Below are 25,574 nucleotides of genomic sequence, written 5' to 3'. Positions count from 1 at the left end.
GTGTACACTGCAGATGTTCATGGACAGGGCCTGCCACATCCTGGGTTTCTCAGCAAATCCAGCATGGAAAGGGGACTGTAGGGATTATCCAATCAGGTGTTGAGGTTGTACTTTGTATTCAGAGAGGTTGTGTGTAGTGAAGATGGCAGAGGTGGAGAAAGTCAGGGTGTTGGTGTGTGGAGATATGTTTGCGAATGGTTTGGAGCAGTATGCTAAATGTAGGAATGTGGCTAACAATTTTGACATAAAAGGAGTGGAGGTGGTGTGGAGCATTGTGCCTGGTTTCAATTTGCAGGCAATGCTAGAAGTTTGCCAAGATATGGCTAGGGTTAACCGTCCATGTGTGGTTGGCCTGCACTGTGGTGCTTTGCCTTTGGGCAGTGCCCCTACTTGGTTGGAAGATCTGGAAAACTTGGTTCAGGCAGTAATGAAAGTACTTCCAAATGCCAAGGTTATTTTTTCTAGTTTGGTACCTAGGGCAATATGGGACAATAGTTCTGGTTTTTGTCCTCAGCAAAATGTTGCTGGGTGTTTAATCAACCGAGGTGTGTTTGCTTTTATGATTAGAGCAGGCCTGTTCTTTTGCAACAATGACAACATTGATTCTGGTAATGTTGTTTACTATAAAGCAGATGGCATGTCTTTATCTTTTATGGGAAATGCCATACTGTTTTGGAACATAAGTATTGCTTTGGAGAAGATAATTTGAAGATATTTGGAGGAAAATAAGGGGAAAAAAATGAAAAATTTACAAAATGAAAGGTGTTTCTGAAGTATCTGCAAAAAAAACAAAGAGCCAACCTCAAAGGGGAAATGGGGCACAGCATTAACATTTTCATTCCCCACTCTCAGATTTTTCAATTTGTCTGCAGACACCGCGATTGTTCGCGGACAGCGTGTATTACATGCAAGGAATATGAGGTTGAGAGGCAAGCAAATGAGACTCTGCAGAGCAAGGGATTGGTCAATAAGGTTTACTGGGTGTGCTGTGTAAGGAGAGACTTTGTCACAAAGTCTTTTTCCTGGGAGGAGAGCAGATAGCTATGGCTGTGTGTTTCAGAAAGCAGATTGTCTGGATTTTGGGAGATTTGTGGATAAATTGGTTGGAGGTGCATGCAGATCAATGTGGAGTGGCAGCATATCTTGGATTCCCTCATGTGGAAGTGCATGTGGAAGTGCACTGGCATGGAGTGCGTGGAATTAAGTGGCTGGATTTGGTACTTCTTTGTGCTACTTTGGTGACATACAGGCCGATTCATGGAATAAATGTGCGCCGAAAATTCCGGCGCAGAGGGGCCTATACGTGCGCTGCGCCGAAAAATAGCGAAAAGCGCAGGGAAACCAGCGCACGTCGATTCATGGAAGTCCGTGCGTAAGAAAAGCATAGGACGTGCGCTGAAAAAGTGCGCGGCGCACGTCGGCGCACAGGTCAACCAACGGCGTGCGCCACGGCCACTGCGCTATCACTCCGAGCGCAGCGCACAGCTCTAAAGTAGGCGGAACACAGGGCGGGACACTCGGAATGGGGAATAAAATGGGGCACAACACTCGGAATGGGGAAGAATGTGGGCGGCACGGGGAAGTACAGGAGGCAAGTGCGCGGAACGCACACACGCTCTCCGGCAACACGTATTCATGGATTCGAACAGGGCAAAACAGCGCTCGATCAAACCAGCGCACAGGCCCAAAAACGTACGCCACAAGTAAGCAGGCGGTAGCGTCCCGACGCACTCAACGAAAGTGCGCCAAAACCTGCGACAACAAATACCACCCACATACAGCAATGGGCCATACCGTGACCCCAAAGGACTAATGATGTGCAAAGGTGTACGCCATTTACACGGACACCCACTGTTCAAAAATTCGCGCGTGTGTGTACAACGGGTTGCGCGAGAAGTCACTCGCGCGATTGCCCTGGGTACGTGTATCCCGGGGTGCGGGGAAGTCCCACACGCGATTGCCCTGGCCACGTCGATACCAGGGGTGCGTGTGAAGTTCCACACGCGAAAAGCCAGGGTACGTCATTTACAGGGGTGCGCGGGAAGTTTCACACGCGAAAAGCTAGGCTACGGGAATTCCAGGGGTGCGCGTGAAATCCTACACGCGAAAAACTAGGGTACGTCATTTACAGGGGTGCGCGGGAAGTTTCACACGCGAAAAGCTAGGCTACGGGAATTCCAGGGGTGCGCGTGAAATCCTACACGCGAAAAACTAGGGTACGTCATTTACAGGGGTGCGCGGGAAGTCCCACACGCGATTACAGCAGGGCAGGGTACGTGTATTTCAGGGGTGCGCGGGAAGTTCCACACGCGAATAGCCTGGCCGCATGTATTTCAGTGGTGCGCGGGAAGTTCCACACGCGAATAGGCTGGGCGCGTGCATTACAGGGGTGCGCGGGAAGTCCCACACGCGATTACAGCAGGGTACGTGTATTTCAGGGGTGCGCGGGAATTTCCACACGCGAATAGCCTGGGCGCGTGTATTTCAGGGGTGCGCGGGAATTATCACACGCGATTTGGCTTGGTACGTGTATTACAGGGGTGCGCGCGAAGTCCCACACGCGATTACAGCAGGGTACGTGTATTTCAGGGGTGCGCGGGAAGTTCCAAACGCGAATAGCCTGGCCGCGTGTATTTCAGGGGTGCGCGGGAAGTTCCACACGCGAATAGGCTGGGCGCGTGTATTTCAGGGGTGCGCGGGAAGTTCCACACGCGAAAAGCCTGGGCGCGTGTATTTCAGGGGTGCGCGGGAAGTTCCACACGCGAATAGCCTGGGCGCGTGTATTTCAGGGGTGCGCGGGAATTTCCACACGCGAATAGGCTGGGCGCGTGTATTTCAGGTGTGCGCGGGAATTTCCACACGCGAATAGGCTGGGCGCGTGTATTTCAGGGGTGCGCGGGAAGTTCCACACGTGAATAGCCTGGGCGCGTGTATTTCAGGGGTGCGCGGGAAGTTCCACACGCGAATAGCCTGGGCGCGTGTATTTCAGGGGTGCGCGGGAAGTTCCACACGCGAATAGGCTGGGCGCGTGTATTTCAGGGGTGCGCGGGAATTTCCACACGCGAATAGGCTGGGCGCGTGTATTTCAGGGGTGCGCGGGAATTATCACACGCGATTTGGCTTGGTACGTGTATTACAGGGGTGCGTGCGAAGTTACACACGCGATTAGGCTGGGTGGGTCCTGTCACCCTCGACGGCCCCTGCAGGCAGCCCACAAAACAGGGGACTACCCTGCACACCTGCTCATGTCTCCCACCACCCCCACCCCCCCAGTCACCAGGGGTACCCTCCACCAGGCCCCCACTCATGTCTCCCACCACCCCCACCCCCCCAGTCACCAGGGGCACCCTCCACCAGGCCCCCAACCATGTCTCCCACCACCCACACCCCCCCAGTCACCAGGGGCACCCTCCACCAGGCCCCCAACCATGTCTCCCACCACCCCCACCCCCCACCATCCAGGGGCACCCTCCACCAGGCCCCCACTCATGTCTCCCACCACCCCCACCCCCCAGCAGTGCAGGGGCAGCCTCCACCAGGCCCACACTCATGTCTCCCACCACCCCCACCCCCCACCATCCAGGGGCACCCTCCACCAGGCCCCCACTCATGTCACCCACCACCCCCACCCCCCAGTCACCAGGGGCACCATCCACCAGGCCCCCACTCATGTCACCCACCACCCCCACCCCCCCAGTCACCAGGGGCACCCTCCACCAGGCCCCCACTCATGTCTCCCACCACCCCCACCCCCCAGCAGTGCAGGGGCACCCTCCACCAGGCCCCCAACCATGTCTCCCACCACCCCCACCCCCCACCATCCAGGGGCACCCTCCACCAGGCCCCCACTCATGTCTCCCACCACCCCCACCCCCCACCATCCAGGGGCACCCTCCACCAGGCCCCCACTCATGTCACCCACCACCCCCACCCCCCCAGTCACCAGGGGCACCCTCCACCAGGCCCCCACTCATGTCACCCACCACCCCCACCCCCCCAGTCACCAGGGGCACCCTCCACCAGGCCCCCACTCATGTCTCCCACCACTCCCACCCCCCAGCAGTGCAGGGGCAGCCTCCACCAGGCCCACACTCATGTCTCCCACCACCCCCACCCCCCACCATCCAGGGGCACCCTCCACCAGGCCCCCACTCATGTCACCCACCACCCCCACCCCCCCAGTCACCAGGGGCACCCTCCACCAGGCCCCCACTCATGTCACCCACCACCCCCACCCCCCCAGTCACCAGGGGCACCCTCCACCAGGCCCCCACTCATGTCTCCCACCACCCCCACCCCCCAGCAGTGCAGGGGCAGCCTCCACCAGGCCCCCAACCATGTCTCCCACCACCCCCACCCCCCAGCAGTGCAGGGGCAGCCTCCACCAGGCCCCCAACCATGTCTCCCACCACCCCCACCCCCCACCATCCAGGGGCACCCTCCACCAGGCCCCCACTCATGTCTCCCACCACCCCCACCCCCCACCATCCAGGGGCACCCTCCACCAGGCCCCCACTCATGTCACCCACCACCCCCACCCCCCCAGTCACCAGGGGCACCCTCCACCAGGCCCCCACTCATGTCACCCACCACCCCCACCCCCCCAGTCACCAGGGGCACCCTCCACCAGGCCCCCACTCATGTCTTTCACCACCCCCACCCCCCAGCAGTGCAGGGGCAGCCTCCACCAGGCCCACACTCATGTCTCCCACCACCCCCACCCCCCACCATCCAGGGGCACCCTCCACCAGGCCCCCACTCATGTCACCCACCACCCCCACCCCCCCAGTCACCAGGGGCACCCTCCACCAGGCCCCCACTCATGTCTCCCACCACCCCCACCCCCCAGCAGTGCAGGGGCAGCCTCCACCAGGCCCCCAACCATGTCTCCCACCACCCCCACCCCCCAGCAGTGCAGGGGCAGCCTCCACCAGGCCCCCAACCATGTCTCCCACCACCCCCACCCCCCAGCAGTGCAGGGGCAGCCTCCACCAGGCCCCCAACCATGTCTCCCACCACCCCCACCCCCCACCATCCAGGGGCACCCTCCACCAGGCCCCCACTCATGTCTCCCACCACCCCCACCCCCCACCATCCAGGGGCACCCTCCACCAGGCCCCCACTCATGTCACCCACCACCCCCACCCCCCCAGTCACCAGGGGCACCCTCCACCAGGCCCCCACTCATGTCACCCACCACCCCCACCCCCCCAGTCACCAGGGGCACCCTCCACCAGGCCCCCACTCATGTCTTTCACCACCCCCACCCCCCAGCAGTGCAGGGGCAGCCTCCACCAGGCCCACACTCATGTCTCCCACCACCCCCACCCCCCACCATCCAGGGGCACCCTCCACCAGGCCCCCACTCATGTCACCCACCACCCCCACCCCCCCAGTCACCAGGGGCACCCTCCACCAGGCCCCCACTCATGTCTCCCACCACCCCCACCCCCCAGCAGTGCAGGGGCAGCCTCCACCAGGCCCCCAACCATGTCTCCCACCACCCCCACCCCCCAGCAGTGCAGGGGCAGCCTCCACCAGGCCCACACTCATGTCTCCCACCCCCCCCACCCCCCACCATCCAGGGGCACCCTCCACCAGGCCCCCACTCATGTCACCCACCACCCCCACCCCCCCAGTCACCAGGGGCACCCTCCACCAGGCCCCCACTCATGTCTCCCACCACCCCCACCCCCCAGCACTGTGGGGAACCTGCCAGCAGGCCCCCACACATGTCCCCCTGGCCCCAGGTCCTGACGATACACAATCATGGCAGTAATGGCCAGCATACCCAGCACAAACACCCAGGCAAGGATTGCATCCACCCACATAGTGAATGCAATCACATGACACAACCCCAATGCCAAGTATGCAAAAGAACACATGTCCGTCACACACACATACACAATGGGTGCAAGTGAATGTCAAAACCCATATCATGACATGTAACAAACCAATGAGAAAATAACACAAGTGTAAGAAAATATAAAAAATGTATTAAATACCAAAAATAAGTGAAATTTTCAAACATACAACGATGTGGCTAAGTAAATAAATGGTCCATGTCCGAGAACAAAAGTGATAAACAAAAAAAAAAGGAAAAAAAAATTAAAATGAATTTGTCCAAAGCAATATCATGTAATAGGAAATTAATGAAAAACCATTACGTCATGGTGAAAACAATAAGAAATTAAAAAAATGTATCTCCCAAAAAAACAAACTATATACAGGAATGTTCCAGGGTCCATGAGCCCAACACCAAAAATGAAACCTACCACTAACTAATGAAAAATATATGTACAAAAAAGTGGCCATTGTCCGAGCGGTCCAAAATAATAAAAATAAATAAAGGAAACCTAGCACTAACTAACTAAATAACTATATACAAAGGCAGCGGGCAAGTCCTGCGGCTCACTTGGTGATGTTGCTGGCCAGGGCATCATCGAACTCCATGTCGATGTCCTGGAGGCGGGACTCTGTCCTGGCCCCGAGGTCTCGCAGGGACAACCCCATGTCCACCTCAAACTCCCTGCGAGCTTCCTCGAGGCACTCAGCCCGCCTCAATGCCCGACGCATGGAGAACTCCGCCCTGACCATGGCGAGCCGCTCCTCTTCCGCCCGCTGCCGCTCCGCACCTATCCGCTGGCCAAACTCCTCCCACACGGAACACACCACCATCCCAGGGTTGCCCTGCCCTCCGGCCGATGCCTGCCCCTCGGATCTTGATGGCCCCGAGCCATGATGCCTCCCACGTCGAGCCCGCTGCTGCCTCCGACGCCACTGCCTCTGCCAGCACGACGGCATCCAGGCTGATGGAAACCACCGACGCCGTCGTGCACGTGCCCTGCCCGATGATGCCGTCACATCTTCCATCTGCTGGGGTCCACTTGCTGTGTTGTCCACCCCTGCTGGACCTCCGACTCCCAACTGTGGCAGGGATGGGATCTCCACCGAGCTGGCTGCATTGGTCGGGGCAGGTCCACAGGGGGCCCTGGTGGCATCTGGGCCGGAAGACGGCAAGGAGAACGACCGGTGGATAGCCTGCACAGAGGAGGAGAGGGCCGTCAGATTGGCCAACACATGCAGGAAACCCCCGAACATGGCCGATCCCAATTGGGCCACGTCGGCACGGTGCACTTCGTGATGACGTGCGTGCTCCTCCCGGGAAGCACGCACGTCATCACGAATCACAGCCGTGCGCATCGCGACCCCAATCAGGACCTTCTCCACGCGGCCAGGGGTTACCACGTCCGCAGGTGGAGGGGAGTCAGGTGACATGGACATCCCCTCTACCTGCGGACGGGCCTGGGACGGGGCATCCCTGCTGGTGCATGGTGGTGCACTCACAGGGTCAGGGACAGTGACATGCACAGGCCCCTCCACGGTGACCTGTGCTGCCTCCTGCCCCTGGCCCTGGACTGCACCACTTGCACCAGCAGGGATGCTCCCACCAGGCCCCATGTGTGCACCAGTGTCGGCCTCCTCCTCCTCTGTGCAAACCACCAACCTGGATGGCTCCTCACCGTCTCCCGCCGTAGCAGGCCCCTGTGGGGGCTCACCTACCCCTTCCGCTGCAGCCGTGGGGGCATCCCCGCCGCCTTGCTCCACAGCGCCGTCTCCGCCCTCTTCTTCACTAGCCGCTGCGTAGAGGGAGACAAAGGACACAAGCATCAGGCTACTGTACAATGGTCCCCTAGACAGGAAGCAATAGCAGATGAGCACCACTGTCAAAGTACACTTCCATCATGTCCCTCCACAACACATGGGTCAGTCCAGGCAAAACACACACAGTAACAGGCATGGTGCATGCCATGGACATTTCCATGCATGTCCAATGGACTCTAGAAACATTCAATGATATGTAACTCACATGCATCATGGCTCATGCATATCACATGCACACACTTCACCTCAGTCACATCCATCTGGCCCCAAACACACCGAACACAGGCGAAACAAGGGTAAGTTGGGTGCGTCACTGAATCTGTGCATTGTCACACACATGTGTCATGCATCCATGGCATGCACAAGTCACAGACACGCAGGTCAGGCACACAGACATGGCTACCATATATGTACCTGGCATCAGCACCCATCCTTCACCCCCATCCATGTCCAGGTACAGAGACTGGCATGCTCTCATGTCCAAAATCTGCATAGGGCTCCCCATGCCGCATTTCAACACATGCAACAACCATGTGGGTCACACATCACTGGTCGCACATGCATTACCATGATGTCCCTGCACACATACATGCATACATGGCCCATGGCACACATACAGGCAAGTATCATAGAACCAGCACACCGCAACATGCCCTGTCTCACACAGTAATGCTTGGACACATACCGCTCAACTCCAGACGGGCCTCCCTCTCAAGGACCTGGGCGTGGAGCGCTGGGCGTACGCGTTCCAGGACCCTCTTCTGGATGGAACTCATGCGGCCCCGGCCCCCCTCCACGAGGCGCCGGGCCTTCACAAGGGTCCTGGACCTCAAGTCCTCCCAGCGCTTCTTGATCTTCTGGACGTTGCGGGTTGCCACCCCCTCCACGTTGATGGCAACCACACAGTCGGCCCAGATCCTCTCCCGTCCTTCCTTGCTGGCGCGGGACGATCCAAAGAGGGCATCATACTGCCCCAGGACATGCTCCACCAGGACACCAACTTCGGTGGCAGTGAAGCTGGTGCCCCTCTGCCCCTCTGGCCTGGGGTTGCCACTGGTGCCAGATGTGGAAGTGCCCGACATGGCAACCCCAGAGGCAGGTGTGGGTGGGCAACTGGGTCCTGGGGCTGGGCTGTGGAGCGATGTAATCCCAGTTGGGAGTCTTCAGTTCCAGCAGGGGTGGACACAGCAACTGGACCCCTGCAGATGGCTGATGTGCAGGCACCAAATGGCAGGGTACGGTGGCAGCAGGCAGGCAGGCAGGCAGGCAGCAGCAGATAGCACGTGGGAGGCTGCTCGGGGCACTGGGGGGCACTAACTCGGCCTTCTGGGCAGGAGCGTGGTGTTCCGTGTGTTTTCGGGTGGCCAGCTTGATAAGGAGTGATTTGGCACGTGAAAATCCTGCACGTCAGCGTGAAATCCGAGGAAAGGCCCTTAGCGCGTAAGCGCGTCAGCACGCATAAGCGATTCTATTGGACCAGAGTCCCTCAGCGCGTAAGCGCGTCTGACGTGACCCGCACGGGCGTTCCCCACTCAGCACGTGATGACGGAACACACGTGGAAATACTGCACGTCAGAGTGTCATCGCGTGATTGGCCTATGTACGTGTATTTCATTGCGTGTAATTGGACAAAAGTGCGCGTACACGCGATTGGCCTATGTACGTGTATTTAATGGGTGCGCGGCCACTTACACACGCAAGTACGTCAGCGAACCTGTATCCCGTGGTGCGTGTGAATTTCCACACGCTATTGGACTGGGAACTGGATTCCAGGGGTGCGCGGGTCACACGCTGTATCCCGTGGTGCGTGTGAATTTCCACACGCTATTGGACTGGGAACTGGATTCCAGGGGTGCGCGGGTCACACGCTGTATCCCGTGGTGCGTGTGAATTTCCACACGCTATTGGACTGGGAACTGGATTCCAGGGGTGCGCGGGTCACACGCTGTATCCCGTGGTGCGTGTGAATTTCCACACGCTATTGGACTGGGAACTGGATTCCAGGGGTGCGCGGGTCACACGCTCGCCTAGAACACGCGCAAAGCATAAAATTGCGGACTTTAACAATAACAAGCTCAGATGCCAGGATGAACATACCGTTCCTAGCAGCAGTGGCAGTGGGCTACCAAAGGAGGAGGAGGAGGATAGTCAGGGCCAGAATATTCACACCCAGAACCAGCCTTTTCGGGATGCCTGATGACCAGGTGTATGGGAGGTACAGGTTTCCACCACACATCATACTGGACCTGGTGACTGAGTGGGAGGATGACCTCACATCACCCACCCTGTGCTCCCAAGCACTCAGCCCCCTGGAGAAGGTCCTCAATGTACTGCACTTCTTAGCCACTGGATCATTTCAGCGGACAAGTGCCATAGTGGGTGGGGTGTCACAGGCCACCCAGTCACGCTGCCTACACCAGGTCTTGAACATCATGACTGCACGCCCATCAGTCCGCAGGCACATATACCTGCCCAGAACACCTGCAGAAAGGCATGCTGCCGCCCTGGATTTTTACGGAGTGGCACGATTCCCCAAAGTGCTAGGTGCCATCGACTGCACCCATGTGGCTCTACGTCCCCCCAGGGCATCAGAGCACATCTATAGGAACCGCAAGCACTGGCATTCCATCAACGTGCAGGTAGTATGTAATGCCAAGGGAATCATCACCTCAGTATATGCCAACTATCCCGGGTCCACCCACGACAGCTTCATTTACCGAATGTCCACCCTATGCCGGGACATAGATGCTGGGCGGCATGGCGATACATGGCTGCTTGGTGAGTATGTATGCCACTGCACATGCATGCATGTTGGATACTGAGCAAGGTCACAACCCCACCAATGATACCAATCACCACCTCCACAGGGGACAGTGCCTACCCTCTCAGCCCCCACATGATGACGCCAATTCGGAACCCCACCACGCCACCCCAGGTAAGATATAACACAGCCCACATTACAACCAGGGGCATAGTGGAGCGCACATTCGGAGTGCTAAAGTCACGCTTTCGCTCCCTTGACCGTTCTGGCGGGCAGCTGTTATACGCTCCCCCAGTAGTGTGCAGGATCATAGTGGCAGCATGTGTCCTGCACAACGTTGCAACACGCCGGGGCCTGGCCGTGGACATGGTGGTGGCCCCACATCCCCAACCACATGCACAGCCGCTGCGCATGGGAGGGGAAAGGGCACGGGGGGAGGCAGCCCCTGGTGGCGGGGGGGGGTGGGGGTGGTGGGAGACATGGGTGGGGGCCTGGTGGAGAGTGCCCCTGGTGGCGGGGGGGTGGGGGTGGTGGGAGACATGAGTGGGGGCCTGGTGGAGGGTGCCCCTGGATGGTGGGGGCTGGGGGTGGTGGGAGGCATGGGTGGGGGCCTGGTGGAGGCTGCCCCTGGTGGCGGGGGGGAGGTGGGGGTGGTGGGAGACATGGGTGGGGGCCTGGTGGAGAGTGCCCCTGGTGGCGGGGGGGTGGGGGTGGTGGGAGGCATGGGTGGGGGCCTGGTGGAGGCTGCCCCTGCACTGCTGGGGGTTGGGGGTGGTGGGAGGCATGGGTGGGGGCCTGGTGGAGGCTGCCCCTGGTGGCGGGAGGGTGGGGGTGGTGGGAGACATGGGTGGGGGCCTGGTGGAGAGTGCCCCTGGTGGCGGGGGGGTGGGGGTGGTGGGAGACATGGGTGGGGGCCTGGTGGAGGCTGCCCCTGCACTGCTGGGGGTTGGGGGTGGTGGGAGGCATGGGTGGGGGCCTGGTGGAGGCTGCCCCTGCACTGCTGGGGGTTGGGGGTGGTGGGAGGCATGGGTGGGGGCCTGGTGGAGGCTGCCCCTGGTGGCGGGAGGGTGGGGGTGGTGGGAGACATGGGTGGGGGCCTCGTGGAGAGTGCCCCTGGTGGCGGGGGGGTGGGGGTGGTGGGAGACATGGGTGGGGGCCTGGTGGAGGCTGCCCCTGCACTGCTGGGGGTTGGGGGTGGTGGGAGGCATGGGTGGGGGCCTGGTGGAGGCTGCCCCTGGTGGCGGGAGGGTGGGGGTGGTGGGAGACATGGGCGGGGGCCTGGTGGAGGCTGCCCCTGGTGGCGGGGGGGTGGGGGTGGTGGGAGACATGGGTGGGGGCCTGGTGGAGGCTGCCCCTGCACTGCTGGGGGTTGGGGGTGGTGGGAGGCATGGGTGGGGGCCTGGTGGAGGCTGCCCCTGCACTGCTGGGGGTTGGGGGTTGTGGGAGGCATGGGTGGGGGCCTGGTGGAGGCTGCCCCTGGTGGCGGGGGGGGTGGGGGTGGTGGGAGACATGGGTGGGGGCCTAGTGGAGGCTGCCCCTGGTGGCGGGGGGGTGGGGGTGGTTGTAGACATGGGTGGGGGCGTGGTGGAGGCTGCCCCTGCACTGCTGGGGGTTGGGGGTGGTGGGAGGCATGGGTGGGGGCCTGGTGGAGGCTGCCCCTGCACTGCTGGGGGTTGGGGGTGGTGGGAGACATGGGTGGGGGCCTGGTGGAGGCTGCCCCTGGTGGCGGGGGGGTGGGGGTGGTGGGAGACATGGGTGGGGGCCTGGTGGAGGCTGCCCGTGCACTGCTGGGGGTTGGGGGTGGTGGGAGACATGGGTGGGGGCCTGGTGGAGGGTGCCCCTGGTGGCGGGGGGGTGGGGGTGGTGGGAGACATGGGTGGGGGCGTGGTGGAGGCTGCCCCTGCACTGCTGGGGGTTGGGGGTGGTGGGAGGCATGGGTGGGGGCCTGGTGGAGGCTGCCCCTGCACTGCTGGGGGTTGGGGGTGGTGGGAGGCATGGGTGGGGGCCTGGTGGAGGCTGCCCCTGGTGGCGGGAGGGTGGGGGTGGTGGGAGACATGGGTGGGGGCCTGGTGGAGAGTGCCCCTGGTGGCGGGGGGGTGGGGGTGGTGGGAGACATGGGTGGGGGCCTGGTGGAGGCTGCCCCTGCACTGCTGGGGGTTGGGGGTGGTGGGAGGCATGGGTGGGGGCCTGGTGGAGGCTGCCCCTGCACTGCTGGGGGTTGGGGGTGGTGGGAGGCATGGGTGGGGGCCTGGTGGAGGCTGCCCCTGGTGGCGGGGGGGTGGGGGTGGTGGGAGACATGGGTGGGGGCCTGGTGGAGGCTGCCCCTGGTGGCGGAGGGGTGGGGGTGGTTGTAGACATGGGTGGGGGCGTGGTGGAGGCTGCCCCTGCACTGCTGGGGGTTGGGGGTGGTGGGAGGCATGGGTGGGGGCCTGGTGGAGGCTGCCCCTGCACTGCTGGGGGTTGGGGGTGGTGGGAGGCATGGGTGGGGGCCTGGTGGAGGCTGCCCCTGCACTGCTGGGGGGTGGGGGTGCAGGGGGACATGAGCAGGTGTGCAGGGTAGTCCCCTGTTTTGTAGGCTGCCTGCAGGGGCCGTGGAGGGTGTACAGGGAACACCTGTGAGGACCCACCCAGCCTAATCGCGTGTGACTTCCCACGCACCCCTGTAATACACGTACCCAGCCAAATCGCGTGTGATGATTCCCACGCACCCCTGTAATACACGTACCCAGCCAAATCGCGTGTGATAATTCCTGCGCACCCCTGTAATACACGTACCCTGGCTAATCGCGTGTTAAACTTCCCGCATACCCCTGTAATACACGTACCCTGGCCAATCGCGTGTTAAACTTCCCGCGTACCCCTGTAATACACGTACCCTGGCTAATCACGTGTTAAACTTCCCGCGTACCCCTGTAATACACGTACCCTGGCTAATCGCATGTTAAACTTCCCGCATACCCCTGTAATACACGTACCCTGGCTAATCGCGTGTTGAACTTCCCGCGTACCCCTGTAATACACGTACCCTGGCTAATCGCATGTTAAACTTCCCGCATACCCCTGTAATACACGTACCCTGGCTAATCGCGTGTATAACTTCACGCGTACCCCTGTAATACACGTACCCTGGCTAATCGCGTGTTGAACTTCCCGCGTACCCCTGTAATACACGTACCCTGGCTAATTGCATGTTAAACTTCCTGCATACCCCTGTAATACACGTACCCTGGCTAATCGCGTGTATAACTTCACGCATACCCCTGTAAAACACGTACCCTGGCTAATCGCGTGTTGAACTTCCCGCGTACCCCTGTAATACACGTACCCTGGCTAATCGCATGTTAAACTTCCCGCATACCCCTGTAATACACGTACCCTGGCTAATCGCGTGTATAACTTCACGCGTACCCCTGATATGCACGTTACCCGCTTTGCGTTCCTTGTTTGGCAGCCCTGTAAACTGGTCCAGGGTTAGCGCAGCCCTTTGCGATGATTTAGCGATTTTGATGGCTTTTCCTTGCGCGAGGGCGTTCTTGGGGGCGTTACTGGCGCTGCTGCAGGGTCGCTGCGATACTCTGCGCCACGGCTGGTTTGGGAGCCTAAAATCCATGAATACGCTGTGCGCCGGATTCGGTTTTGGCGCACGCGGCTGGCGCAGACTATCGCACGCGCACGCTGTGCGCCAGCCGCGTGCGCTACTTGTGCGCTGAATTCTATGAATTACCCTGATAGTGTCATCCACACATTATTATTATTCATTGTGGAGGGAACAGTTCAGGACATGTCTCTGGAATATATTTGCATTTCGCAATGAAAGAAGGACTTGGGAAAGTCATGGACATGTTTCCAAAGTCCAGAGTAATTTTTTCTTGTATTGCGCATAGACAAATGTGGCTGCGTTCTTCTTCATTTGGTCCACAAATGGAGAAAGCGAGGCACAATGTCAACAAGGCTGTTTGTGCCTTTTTGAGAGATGTTGGCATGTCTTCTTTTCACAATGAAAATATTATGTTTCGTAGTACACACATTTTTCGCAGAGATGGAGTACATCTTACTTATGCTGGCAATCAGATTTTTCAGCGAAATATACAAAATGCATTGCAACCTTTTTTGGAATTACAGGAATCCATTTTGCAATAGGTGTTGACCATTTGAAGTTTTCGAAACACAAACAAAAAACCACAAAAAGGCTCTTTTCAGAGCCACCACTTCCTCCCAGAGAAAAGTGCAATGGCTCTGACAGGGCAGCACCTCAAAAATGTTAGAGGTCTGCGGACTGCACGCAAACTTTTACAAATGCATAGGGCCCTGCAGCATTTCATTGACACTTCTATTTTTGAACTGTGAAAGGCGGCTCTGAAAAGAGCCTTTTATTTTTTGGAGTTATTGTTTTATATTTTTTGTTTTTTTTAAACATGACACACAAGGAAAGGAAGGGAAAAAAAGGACACCAACCATGGGGGTAAGAAAGGGCTGGTGGAGAGAGGAAGATGTAGGGTGGGCCTCATTCAGGTGATGTCATCAATGACATTTCTGATGTCATCTTTCATGTCCTGGGTCCTCAACCCTACTGATGAGGTCCAACCGGACCGAAACACGTGTCTGGGGTTGCTGTTGGTACTCTTGTTCAGAGGAGAATTGCCTAGCATTTCAGTGCTGGACTGCCCCAGGGCAGGACAAAGACTGATATGTTTGGGATATTTCTTCTCTGTAAAAGATAGTGAGCTAAATACTCTGGGCAAGTCTCTCGTAACTAGGACTAATGTCTGCCAGAAGGACTCCCATGACCCCCCTTGTCAATTTGCATATTTAAGTAAATTTGGGTCTCACCCTAAATTACTGGGGAAATTCAGAAATGGACCCCTTGCTCACTATTCTTAGAGAGGCACAGCTCCACCCTACTGATGAGGTCCAACCAGACCGAAATACGTGTCTGGGGTTGCTGTTGGTACTCTTGTTCAGAGGAGAATTGCCTAGCATTTCAGTGCTGGACTGCCCCAGGGCAGGACAAAGACTGATATGTTTTGGATAGTTCTTCTCTCTGAAAGATAGTGAGCTAAAGACTCTGGGTAAGTCTCTCGTAACCAGGACTAATGTCTGGCAGAGGGACTCCCAGGACCTCCCTTGTCAATTTAAATTCAATTAATATTATAAATTATCATTTTGGAATGTGTGACATCCGCACATTGAAATATATCAGCTGTCATGTTAGATGTCAATATATGTGGTGACATTCACACTCACATTGTACTCAGAAAGGCCACCCGGGAAACCTAAGAGGTGGTAGTAGATTACACCCTCTGCTCCCAACCCACATATACTATCCATTCCAGGTAATCATGTTGACCCTGCTTCAGTGAATCTGAAACCTGTTCCCATGAGGAAACCTGTTCCCATGAGGGGCTGCAACCCCAGTCCCTATTCCACCTTCTCATACGTTTCTGTCTCGTATCCAGGCTGACCATTTTATGCTTGATATCATGCACATGCTGACAAACCTGGAGGAAGATCAGGTGCATAATATGTAGAATGTGAAAGTCCTATTGGTGACAAGCATCTTCACAGGGCAAGCCATGGTACAGAAGCATATTACAGGTACAACATGATATACAGAAAGCTAGACCTAGAGGGGGCCATGTTGCTAGTGGCATGTGAGGCAAAAAAGGAGGACGAAGGGGCACAGATGGAGGGCAGTGGTACCTGGACTGAAGCTGCAACTACTCATGCCTAAACCAGTGCTGATGCTGAAGCCCAGAGTTATGAAATTCAGGCAGCAGCCGAGACAGCCTAACAGCCAATCCAAAAGAAATCTGTGCTTCTCTTTGCCTCAGGTAGCACTATGTAAAATTTACATTTGTTGACTTCTCAAACCTCCATATGATGTGCTGATGAGGTTGTCCCTCTCCTACATGCAATATTTTATCAAACCCAATAGTAGACAGTGTTGCAATGGAAATGAGCCAATCCCACCCCCCTAGAAACTTCCAAATAAGGTGAACACCATATGAGGTGATATAACATACAAGGGGGAGCAATCCATGCTCAGCATGCACAGGTCTGGCAGCGCTTATAAGTAGATGCATGTGCAAGAAAAGCCCACAGCCCTCAACTAAATTTCGTATTAGGCCCAGAGGGGATGAGCTGCAGGCTTGTGCTGTTCACGTTCCTGGTTTACAAGGTCCAATTTCTGTATAATACACAAGGAGCGTAAGAGCTCTGTTCCCACGGAAGACCACTTCCCCCTTGTTTCTTCAGTGTTGCAAATATTTAGTATCTTCCACTGGAATGCACCATACCACAGCACGAGACAACACCAGGCTCTGCACTGAGGCCATCCATCTCCATTAAACTGCCACTAGCCCCCACCGAGCCAGGCCGGAGCCAGCCCCACACCACTGACTTGACCCCACACCTGTGCATTCCTTGATAAGTGTGCGACCCCCAGGTCCCAACCTGTGTATGATGCGTTTGGAGTTCTTAAGACCATGTTTGTGTCTGTAAGAGCCAGAGTGCTCTCGAGTAGCAGAGTCATTTGCTGAGATTGGTATTCTGTAAAATGAAACCTTATTATCCTTGCAAGGCTCTTCTGGCCTATTTCCATAGCGGGTTGTCTTTATTCTGGAGTGTGCGTAAACAGGACTTGCCTTCAACAGCCCATGCCCCTTTTGTGTACAAAATGTGTTTCAGTCAGATTAGACACTGCACCACACATACTAAGGGTAGTTGTTTGAGGAAGGAGCTGTGAGTTTCATTTCTCACCCTCCATCTCAATGGTATTCTTTTTTTCTATCCCCCTTTCAGTTTGGAAAGTATATTTTTGCTGAACTTGGACACCTAATTTTGTATCTTTTGTTTTGGATCTGGAAGATGAACAACTCCTGTTTAATAGTTTTTTTTTCTAGGATTTAAATGGGATTTGTTTTTATGGTTTAGGATGGAAAGGTAGTGCTCAGTACTTGATTCTATAAAGGCTGGACATGTTCACTTATTATGGAAACTATCACATCTTTTCAGGTACTCACATGTAACTTTAGACCCAAAAGTAACACCAGTTTCTAGCTCACAGTTTAAATGCTATGCATCCACCAGGAGCAAAACATCACACAGTACAATCAAAGCACACAAATGTCAATAAGAAGCTACATTAAGCAGTGCAGTTAAGGAGTATACCTTCAGTCATGATTACATTTTGAAAGAGTGCCATAAGAGGGAAAAATAAGTTAGAGGCAAAAGATCACAGGGTGTAATCAAAGTTTGCAAGGAGCAGAAATATCACGTAGTGCAGTTGATTAGTTTATTAGTGAACCTAATAACTTCATGCAATTAATGAAGCCATTGCACCCAAAGTAGGAGGCCGATGAGTGCCCAGAAGTCCAAATATGCTCAGCCCATTAAGCAGGGCTTCAGGGTCATCGCGAATGAGGAAACAGCAGTGTCGGAGGGTCAAAATCTGTAGGAACCTCATTTAGCTTGCCACGTTGTCAAGGAAACCTCATCGCTGACCGAAGGTGGGAACATTGGTGGCATGATTGCACTGCTAATGGCCGTGGTGGAGTGAAACAGAGCAAAATGGCCACCAAGAAGAGGCTGGCATTGGCAAGGGGGTCAGCAGAAAACTGTGGCAAGAGACGGCATATAGGCCATGATACTAGTTAGGGCAAAAGAGAACCAGTGTCAGGTGGAAGTGGCCCAGAGATGTAGGGGGCAATCTGAAGTGCTGAGAAACCTCAGTTTGACTGAGCCAGGGCGGAAGAAGAAATTGTAATAACCAGGCAATAATGTTCAGAATATTGCTTGAAATCTGCCACCCCACTGGGATGAGCAAATGTGGGCCTTTCTGCCAGGGTGCTAATTAGATGTCTCTTTCTATATTGGTACTGAAGTGCTTGAATATGTTGCTTTTTGAACACAGCTGATGCCTTACTTTATTGATTCTGAAGCTGTGGGTTAGGTAGCTATGTATACATTCTTAAAGGGAGGTGGTTTTGATTGAAGTGTGTGAATTCGCTCAGCGAGTGAGTTACACAATCTGGAATTCATGATTCTGAAGGTGGGGCTTCAATGTCATACCCTGATGTAGTGTGACATTGTTGGATGTACAGCATTACTGGATTAATGTGGTGGTAGAGAGTGCTGGGAAAACATTTTTCTTCAGATGAATTCAGTTCCATGCCCAGCTTTCAAATGTGTGCTTTTACTGACTGCTGCTGTTGTATTCATTCAAATGGAGGGGGGGTGTGAAGATGTGTTGTACCCTATATTTCAGGAAAACTCTCCTTAAAAGTAATGCTGTGTTGTCAAGACAGAGATGTTTAGAATTATAAAGCAAAACCATGTTCTACTTACACCACACTTTGCCTCAACAGCTCTGACAACATAATTCGGCGTAGACCTATTGCAATTTCAGCCACACAGAACACATTGGGAGCCTCTAGCACTGACACAACCCTACTCCTCTCAACACCCATCCACATGCCTGGCTGCATGGGTTGTTTCTCAACCGTAGCCTGGCCAGCCCTGTTAAGACTTTTTTGGCCAAATAGACACAAGCATCCTAATCATAATCCATGACCGCCAAACATTCTGCACTTCAGTCCCACGATGCCGTTCCCACTACACACGCATTGAAACAATAATAATGGTGCTATACAAATGATAAATACAATACAATACAATATCAGGAGACGTTATCGTGTTCCTTTATTTAGGTTAAAGGGTGTCAGGCAAAATGAAGTAGCTCTGACATACTGTGAAAGTACTCATTACAAAATGTCTTCATGTAGCTTGGCTAAGAAGAGCCAAACTGGTACTCTAGGAATGTGAACATTCACTTTTTATTGGAAGTCTGATTTTAAATATTGTCTGATATCATATGGACTTTCTATGCCTTCCAGTTGCACTAATGGTGTGTAGTTTCACCTTTACTTGTTGCACATGAATTATTACTTTTTTATCTGTTTTAAAATCGTTGACAATGTAATAATGCTTTTATGGTTATTATTGCTGAATAAAGCTTGTTTGAACACAATACAATACACTTAAACCTGCGTTGACTTTCGGGTCCTTGCATCAAAATCTCAATGGAAACCCAGAAGAACCACCAGCAATCTGCACATTTTGAACTTGTCCTATTCAAATCTTTTCATGGGCTGCCAACCTACCTCTCATGACCAAAGATGCTGTTTGGATTTCATATGATCTACTATCGATGTAACCCTCCATAAATTCATTGATGGCTGGTAGTTCTTCTGGGTTTTATTTGAGTTTTAGAGTCAAAGTTTAGCACAAGCAATCTTGAAGTCTCAAGCTAATACTCGTTGTGCTAAGGTTGAATTCATTCCCGTTAGTAGATAGTCGATTGAGTATCTTTGTTCGGGTCGATTGAGTATCTTTGTTCGGGATCAACCTCAAAATACCTTCAGTGCATTCTTACTGCCTGTTACTAGTTTAGTGATTCCCAGTTTCATGATAGGCTTCCATCTTCCAGTCTGCTAGCATCTCATCATTATCCTGTTAAATCATCATCAAAGTTTTGGATATGTGACAGGTGATTATGTGACATGGCTCTTGCTGTGGTGTTTGATTATTGTTGCAGGTTTGGGTGTATCAAATGCTTTATGACTTTGAACACCCCCAATTGTGGATGGGCTTCTAGTGGAGTGTTTTTGCTTTTAGGCTTTTCGTTTCTGTTTTATGTGTTATTGATAAGCTGCTTTACCTTCTTTATTGTAGCTTCTCCTCCAGGCCTTTACAGATTTCCTATTGATTTTCTCGAATGTGATCAGTTCCGCCTTGGACGTCCTCCAGCATCTTTTTTGTCACAGGGCATGAAGAGCATAAGGGGAAAGTACAACCCTCTAGTTATCAATCTATAATAGCTGGGTGCTTCTTCCTCCAGTATAGAGGGTTCTAGTATTCCTAGGTTTGGCTTTGTGCCTATCATTAATGTTCATCTAGAATGAGTGTGTTCACAATACCTTGATTACAGATGGTGTCTTCCTGTGTGTTGGCTGTGTGCATCTAAGCGGGGAGATGATGAGAAGGTGAGGTGATCACTTTATGGAAAGAGAAGCAGTGCAGCTGTTGTTATTAGGCCATCTTGCAAGGAACCGCAGCTTGACATCGCGGATCAAAGTGACCTTGTTGTTGACTTGATCAGTCTTTCAAAAGCAAACATTGACGTTTCCTAATCGTATCAAATGATTGCTTTTGACTATGAGGTTGGGATTGTAAGATGGTGATCAGTGTAGTATTACTTAAAAAATAGACTCACTTGATGGGTAAAGCTTTGGTGAACCAATAGAGATTCAGAATCTAGAATCATCGTTGAAGGCAATGTTTGCACCAAGGGAATGGTGCTCAGCTAATCGGGTGGCCTGGAATATGGGTGCAATCTGCCAGTGCCTCTTCATTTTCTCACAGTCAGCCCTGCGTGCTACAATTGTTTTTATTTTTCCACCCACCCCATGGAACCCAGCCCTGCCACAGGGCTGCACTATCATCCTCCACCAATACCTCCACCTTCTTCTTCCCCCCCACATTACCTGATCACTCTGGGCACATTTCCTTTCAGGCACCCATCCTGCATCGACATCATTGTTGTGATAGGGACGTGCACCTTTTTTATATTTCTTATTGCTGCAGCTATCTTGACTTGTCCTTTTTTGATGGAAGATTCGTCATGCACAATTCGTGCAGAGCCATCTCCCATGAAAAAAAATCACTGTTCACACCCTGGAGGGAGCTGGTAAATGCCCTAAGCCCTCCGTGAGGCCCCTACCTTCCTTACACCTTCTGTAGGTTTGGGCTGTTGGGACATTCTCTGCCCCGTATGCCAGGCAGGGATCACTGTTGTCTTGTGATGATCTAACCCTTGTGCAGAAGGATGATTTCTCTTTCACTTTTTCCTTCATGGCTGGCATTAAAGAGTGTGAACTTTGTGCAATGTCTTGGTTCATTATAACCATATACTGCTCAAAATAGCAGGTATCTGCCATGAATATTAAATTGGTGTCATCCTTGTGTACCAAGTCATAGATGACTAGTCTCTTTTTGATGGGAGATAATTCATACTTGAGGAGGCAGTTTATCCTTTTTGAATAGTTAGTTACAGCTCTGGTAAGGGTTGTGTTTATGGGGTTGTGCGATGATGGCTATCCCTTTTCCTGATATTGTTTCCTGCATCTAGTATTTTAGTTGGAGATTGGTGCTTAATACAGATTTTCTAATTGGGTAGTGTCCTTTTGTTATTCTAGTAGGTGTATTGTTGTATCTACGAGTTTTTCTTCCATGTGATCTACTAGGGATTTTTGTCATAGAAAGACTATACATGCCAGGCCGTTGCTTTTGTTTCAGGATGACTCTCCCTTGGAGTCGGTTGTATAACTGGTATGATTGTGTGCTTTACTGGAAAGCCAGGTTGTAGGTTGGTATTATTCTCACAAATCAATAAATTGCTTCTGCAGTCTATGACAGAAAAATGACTTACCCTTTGTTCAGAGAGGAGAAAACCTAGAAAGGGATTGAGTTGTAGTCTTATGTAATATTATGGCAGTGAGACATGGCTGAAAATGAATTTTTTAAGTCATTCTTTTCCCTCCATGCTGGGTCCCCAAAAATCCTATTAAACCGGGGACATTGTGTTAGAGACATTCAATCTCTTGCCAGTGAAAGCCCACTGACCATTTGGCTTCAGATTTTGCCGGCCAAGCAGAGGCATTCGTTTATAAAATACACAGGGCGATCAGAGCTATTTGTAGCCCTTGAAATAAATCAAGGATGTGTTGACTATACTGGGCGAGGAGGGACCTATCATAATTCCACTGTCAGATAATCATCTGGATATCCTGGGATGCCTCTGGGAGATGGAGCACTATGATACCTGTCCCAGGCTTCCCACAATTCCAGATTGCTCTTTAATTTCTCATTTTGAACTGAGAAGGTGCCAGAGTAGTATCTCAGTATAATCATATAATCATGAGGCCAGAGATTAAACACGTTATCTAAATCTAATATTGGGGACCCTGCCCTTGAACCAATTATTATTATTGTTATTATTATTATTATTATTATTATTATTATTATTATTATTATTATTATTATTATTATTATTATTAACAGAGCGCTTTACAATTATAGGGAGAAGAACATGGGGAAGGAAGGAGAGACACAGGGGAGTGGGGAGCTAATAACAGTGGTGGGGGGCAATGGAAACTCAATCACAGGTCAGTGAAATGCAGTTGAAGTAGCCAGGATTGCCTGCACCTGCAATAAAACATCTTTAGCAGCCTTGATTCATTCATTTGTAGTTGCCCCACTACTAGCTGTAAGCAGCAGATCGGATAAGTGCCTTTTGAGGCAACAGGGTTGGTTGGTGAAGGATGTGCACATTGAGCTGCTTGTGCCCAGTGTAGTCATTCCAGGATAGCCACGTTTACTCTAGCTATTTGTGTTTGTGCCTTGCACACCAGGTAAGAGGAAGGGCACCAACTAGTAACCCCATGTTGGGGGACACTGAGATCGTTGCACCCATAGCCTTATTTAATGGGCATACGTAATAGGGTACTACGACCTTGAGATGATTTACAAACTAGCTATGTACGTTTTAAAATGTATTGTTAATTCACTGCTTAAACGTTCTAATGGTTTGCTGTTTTTAATGTATTGATTGTGTTTGTATGTGTTGTACTTTTCCTGGACTTTATGCCACGCCATGGAGGACTGTTATTGAGATGAAAACCAAGGCGCCAGGTCCTAGATCAGAGTACATTGAAGGACATACGTAGCTTTCCATTGTATGTGTCCTCAAATGGCAAACAAGAGGCTGGGAATTAATAGAAAAAATCAAGCAAAGTGACTTTTCTGTCTGAAGAGGATAGCACAAATGCCGTAAAGAAAACCAAACGTTTTCCGTGATTATAAACATGCAAACCACAGGAGAAAGCTTTCTCTGCTCTACTTAAAGTTAACAGTAGCAGCATTGCTGAATGCGTTGTGGTCTTTTACTTTATTTTGCAGTTGGGTTTTGGAAAGCCAGTTCAGCCACAAGTACAGTGTTGCTGCAGTCTAGGTGTTTTCATTTCACAATCAATAAGGTTTAACCTAGGTAAAATACCCCACTTTCAATTGTTTGCTTTAACAAATATTGCTCATGTTCTATTCATAAAAACCTACAATTTGCTCCCTCATTACATTACGTGTTCTTCTCATGGTACTCTTTTCAGTGTACAAGTGGGGAAGATAGCTCAGGTGAAAGCAACGTCAGGCTGAGAATCTAGGGTTTGAAACCTGGCGTATTTATTTATTTATTTTTGAATTTATTAAGCGCCCTAAACCCAGAGGCATCAGGGCTTAGAGGCTGGGCTTAGGCATGAACCTCAATATAAGAAGATAATTTAATGTTTTATTGTTTTACTCTAAGTGCAATGATCATTAAAATTAATTGATGTCCCTAATCCCGCTTGCAAGTTAATAACCTGTTTTTAGTTGATTATCTGATAACATGACAGCAATTATTAAAAACACTTTCCCTCTGTTCATATGCTTTTACATTGAAGAAGTGTGCTTCTTTTTGTTGATCATCAATCAATCTTGTATTTGACATAATGTAGAACCAACATTGGCGAAGCCAACCGTTTTGACTTTTGTGTAGGCCTGAGATAGGAATTTATCTGGCACAGCCATAATGATACCTGGCTATAATATGAGGTGTACATCAATGCAAACGTTTTGGCTTATATTAGCCACCACCTAACAGCCAAAGCTAAAAATCACTGCAGAAGTTGCAGTTTGGATTATAAACAGCTACTTTGATTAGTTTCCGTAAGCAAATCTTTACCTAAAATATAGTTCTGTAGCATTTTGTTTTATAATTTGTACATGAAACATGACATTTTTATTAACCCTATCTAGACAGCAAAACAAGTATCCTATTAGGAAAATGGCCCTATAAATGTAAAAATGTTAATCTTTAAAATCGAGTAAACCAAACAAAAATAATGATGGCCATGCGTATTAACACTAATGTTCCCTGAAGCACACAGGGTCACTTTCCCAAAACCTGCCTCTCAAAGGCTGGGGTAAGTCAGTGGCTCTATATTTCCACACACCCACAGAAATAAGAAGAGACAGGGGCACGGTCGTTAGAATAGATTTCTAAACTCTGCCCTGGTGGACAGAAGCTTAGGAGGCCATCCATGTTACATGAACAGGGGACACTTCTAGGAAGATAGCCAGACATATTCACGGTAGATTTGGAGAGCAGTCAAGGCTAAATCTCAGGAGGTCTGAGGGTGATCAGGGGTCTTCAATGAGCACACTGTTAGGCAGAATCCTGTGCAGTTCCCTTGGGGAACACTGCAAAAAGATTAAGACTACAGGAGCAGCAGTAAACCCAATTGGTAGCAGTCTGCACCACCCAGATTTACCTGGTAGCTGTGGCTGAGCAGTCAGACTTCTCTCAAGAAGAGTAGGGCAGTATGCAGCGTATATACAATAGGCACTCAGACACAATAGCACAAGCAAACACTGACCAGAGCTTTGTATCAAAAGTATATAATTATTGATTTAAAACACACTTTAGGCAATACACTAGCACTCTCAATGAAAAGTAATCTAAAACACAGTCAGGTAAGTATACACCCCTCCCTTGATAACTATCAGACAAGTCAGGGTTAAAGGACAACTATTTGTTAAGACAGAAGTGAGCTCTTAACCTAGATGGCACTCCAATAGGTTAGGTTAAAAAGGGAGAGAAGAGGCAGAGCATAAAATAAAACAGTTCCCAACACTTTTAAGAGTTCAGAGCAAGGGGAGAAAGGCATGTTATATTGTAGAGCCAAAGTTCATAGGCCAGGCCCACTTTAAATGGAGCCAAGCGAAATGGGCCCAGGATCACACAGTTTAAAGTGCACTGAAAGTCTTTGCAGAGTGCTCAAAAGAGGTTGGGGTGAGAGAAAAGATATAGTTAGAAGGCCTGGAGCCAACCCAGTTTAGAAGCCAAGGATTTAAGGGTCACCTTTAGCAATCTGTAGAAAGGGAGGCCAGGCAGGACACAGTACTTTAATGAGAAAGGAAGCTCCAGCGGGGGCAGTTTTTCCTGGCAGTGGTTGAGGTTCATGGTTCCGACCAGAGCAAGAGAAGATCTCGT

The sequence above is a fragment of the Ambystoma mexicanum genome, chromosome 5p (genome assembly GCF_040938575.1).
Source record: "Ambystoma mexicanum isolate Mex_15411 chromosome 5p, UKY_AmexF1_1, whole genome shotgun sequence".
NCBI lineage: Eukaryota > Metazoa > Chordata > Amphibia > Caudata > Ambystomatidae > Ambystoma > Ambystoma mexicanum.
Note: the sequence above shows the minus strand (reverse complement) of the source record.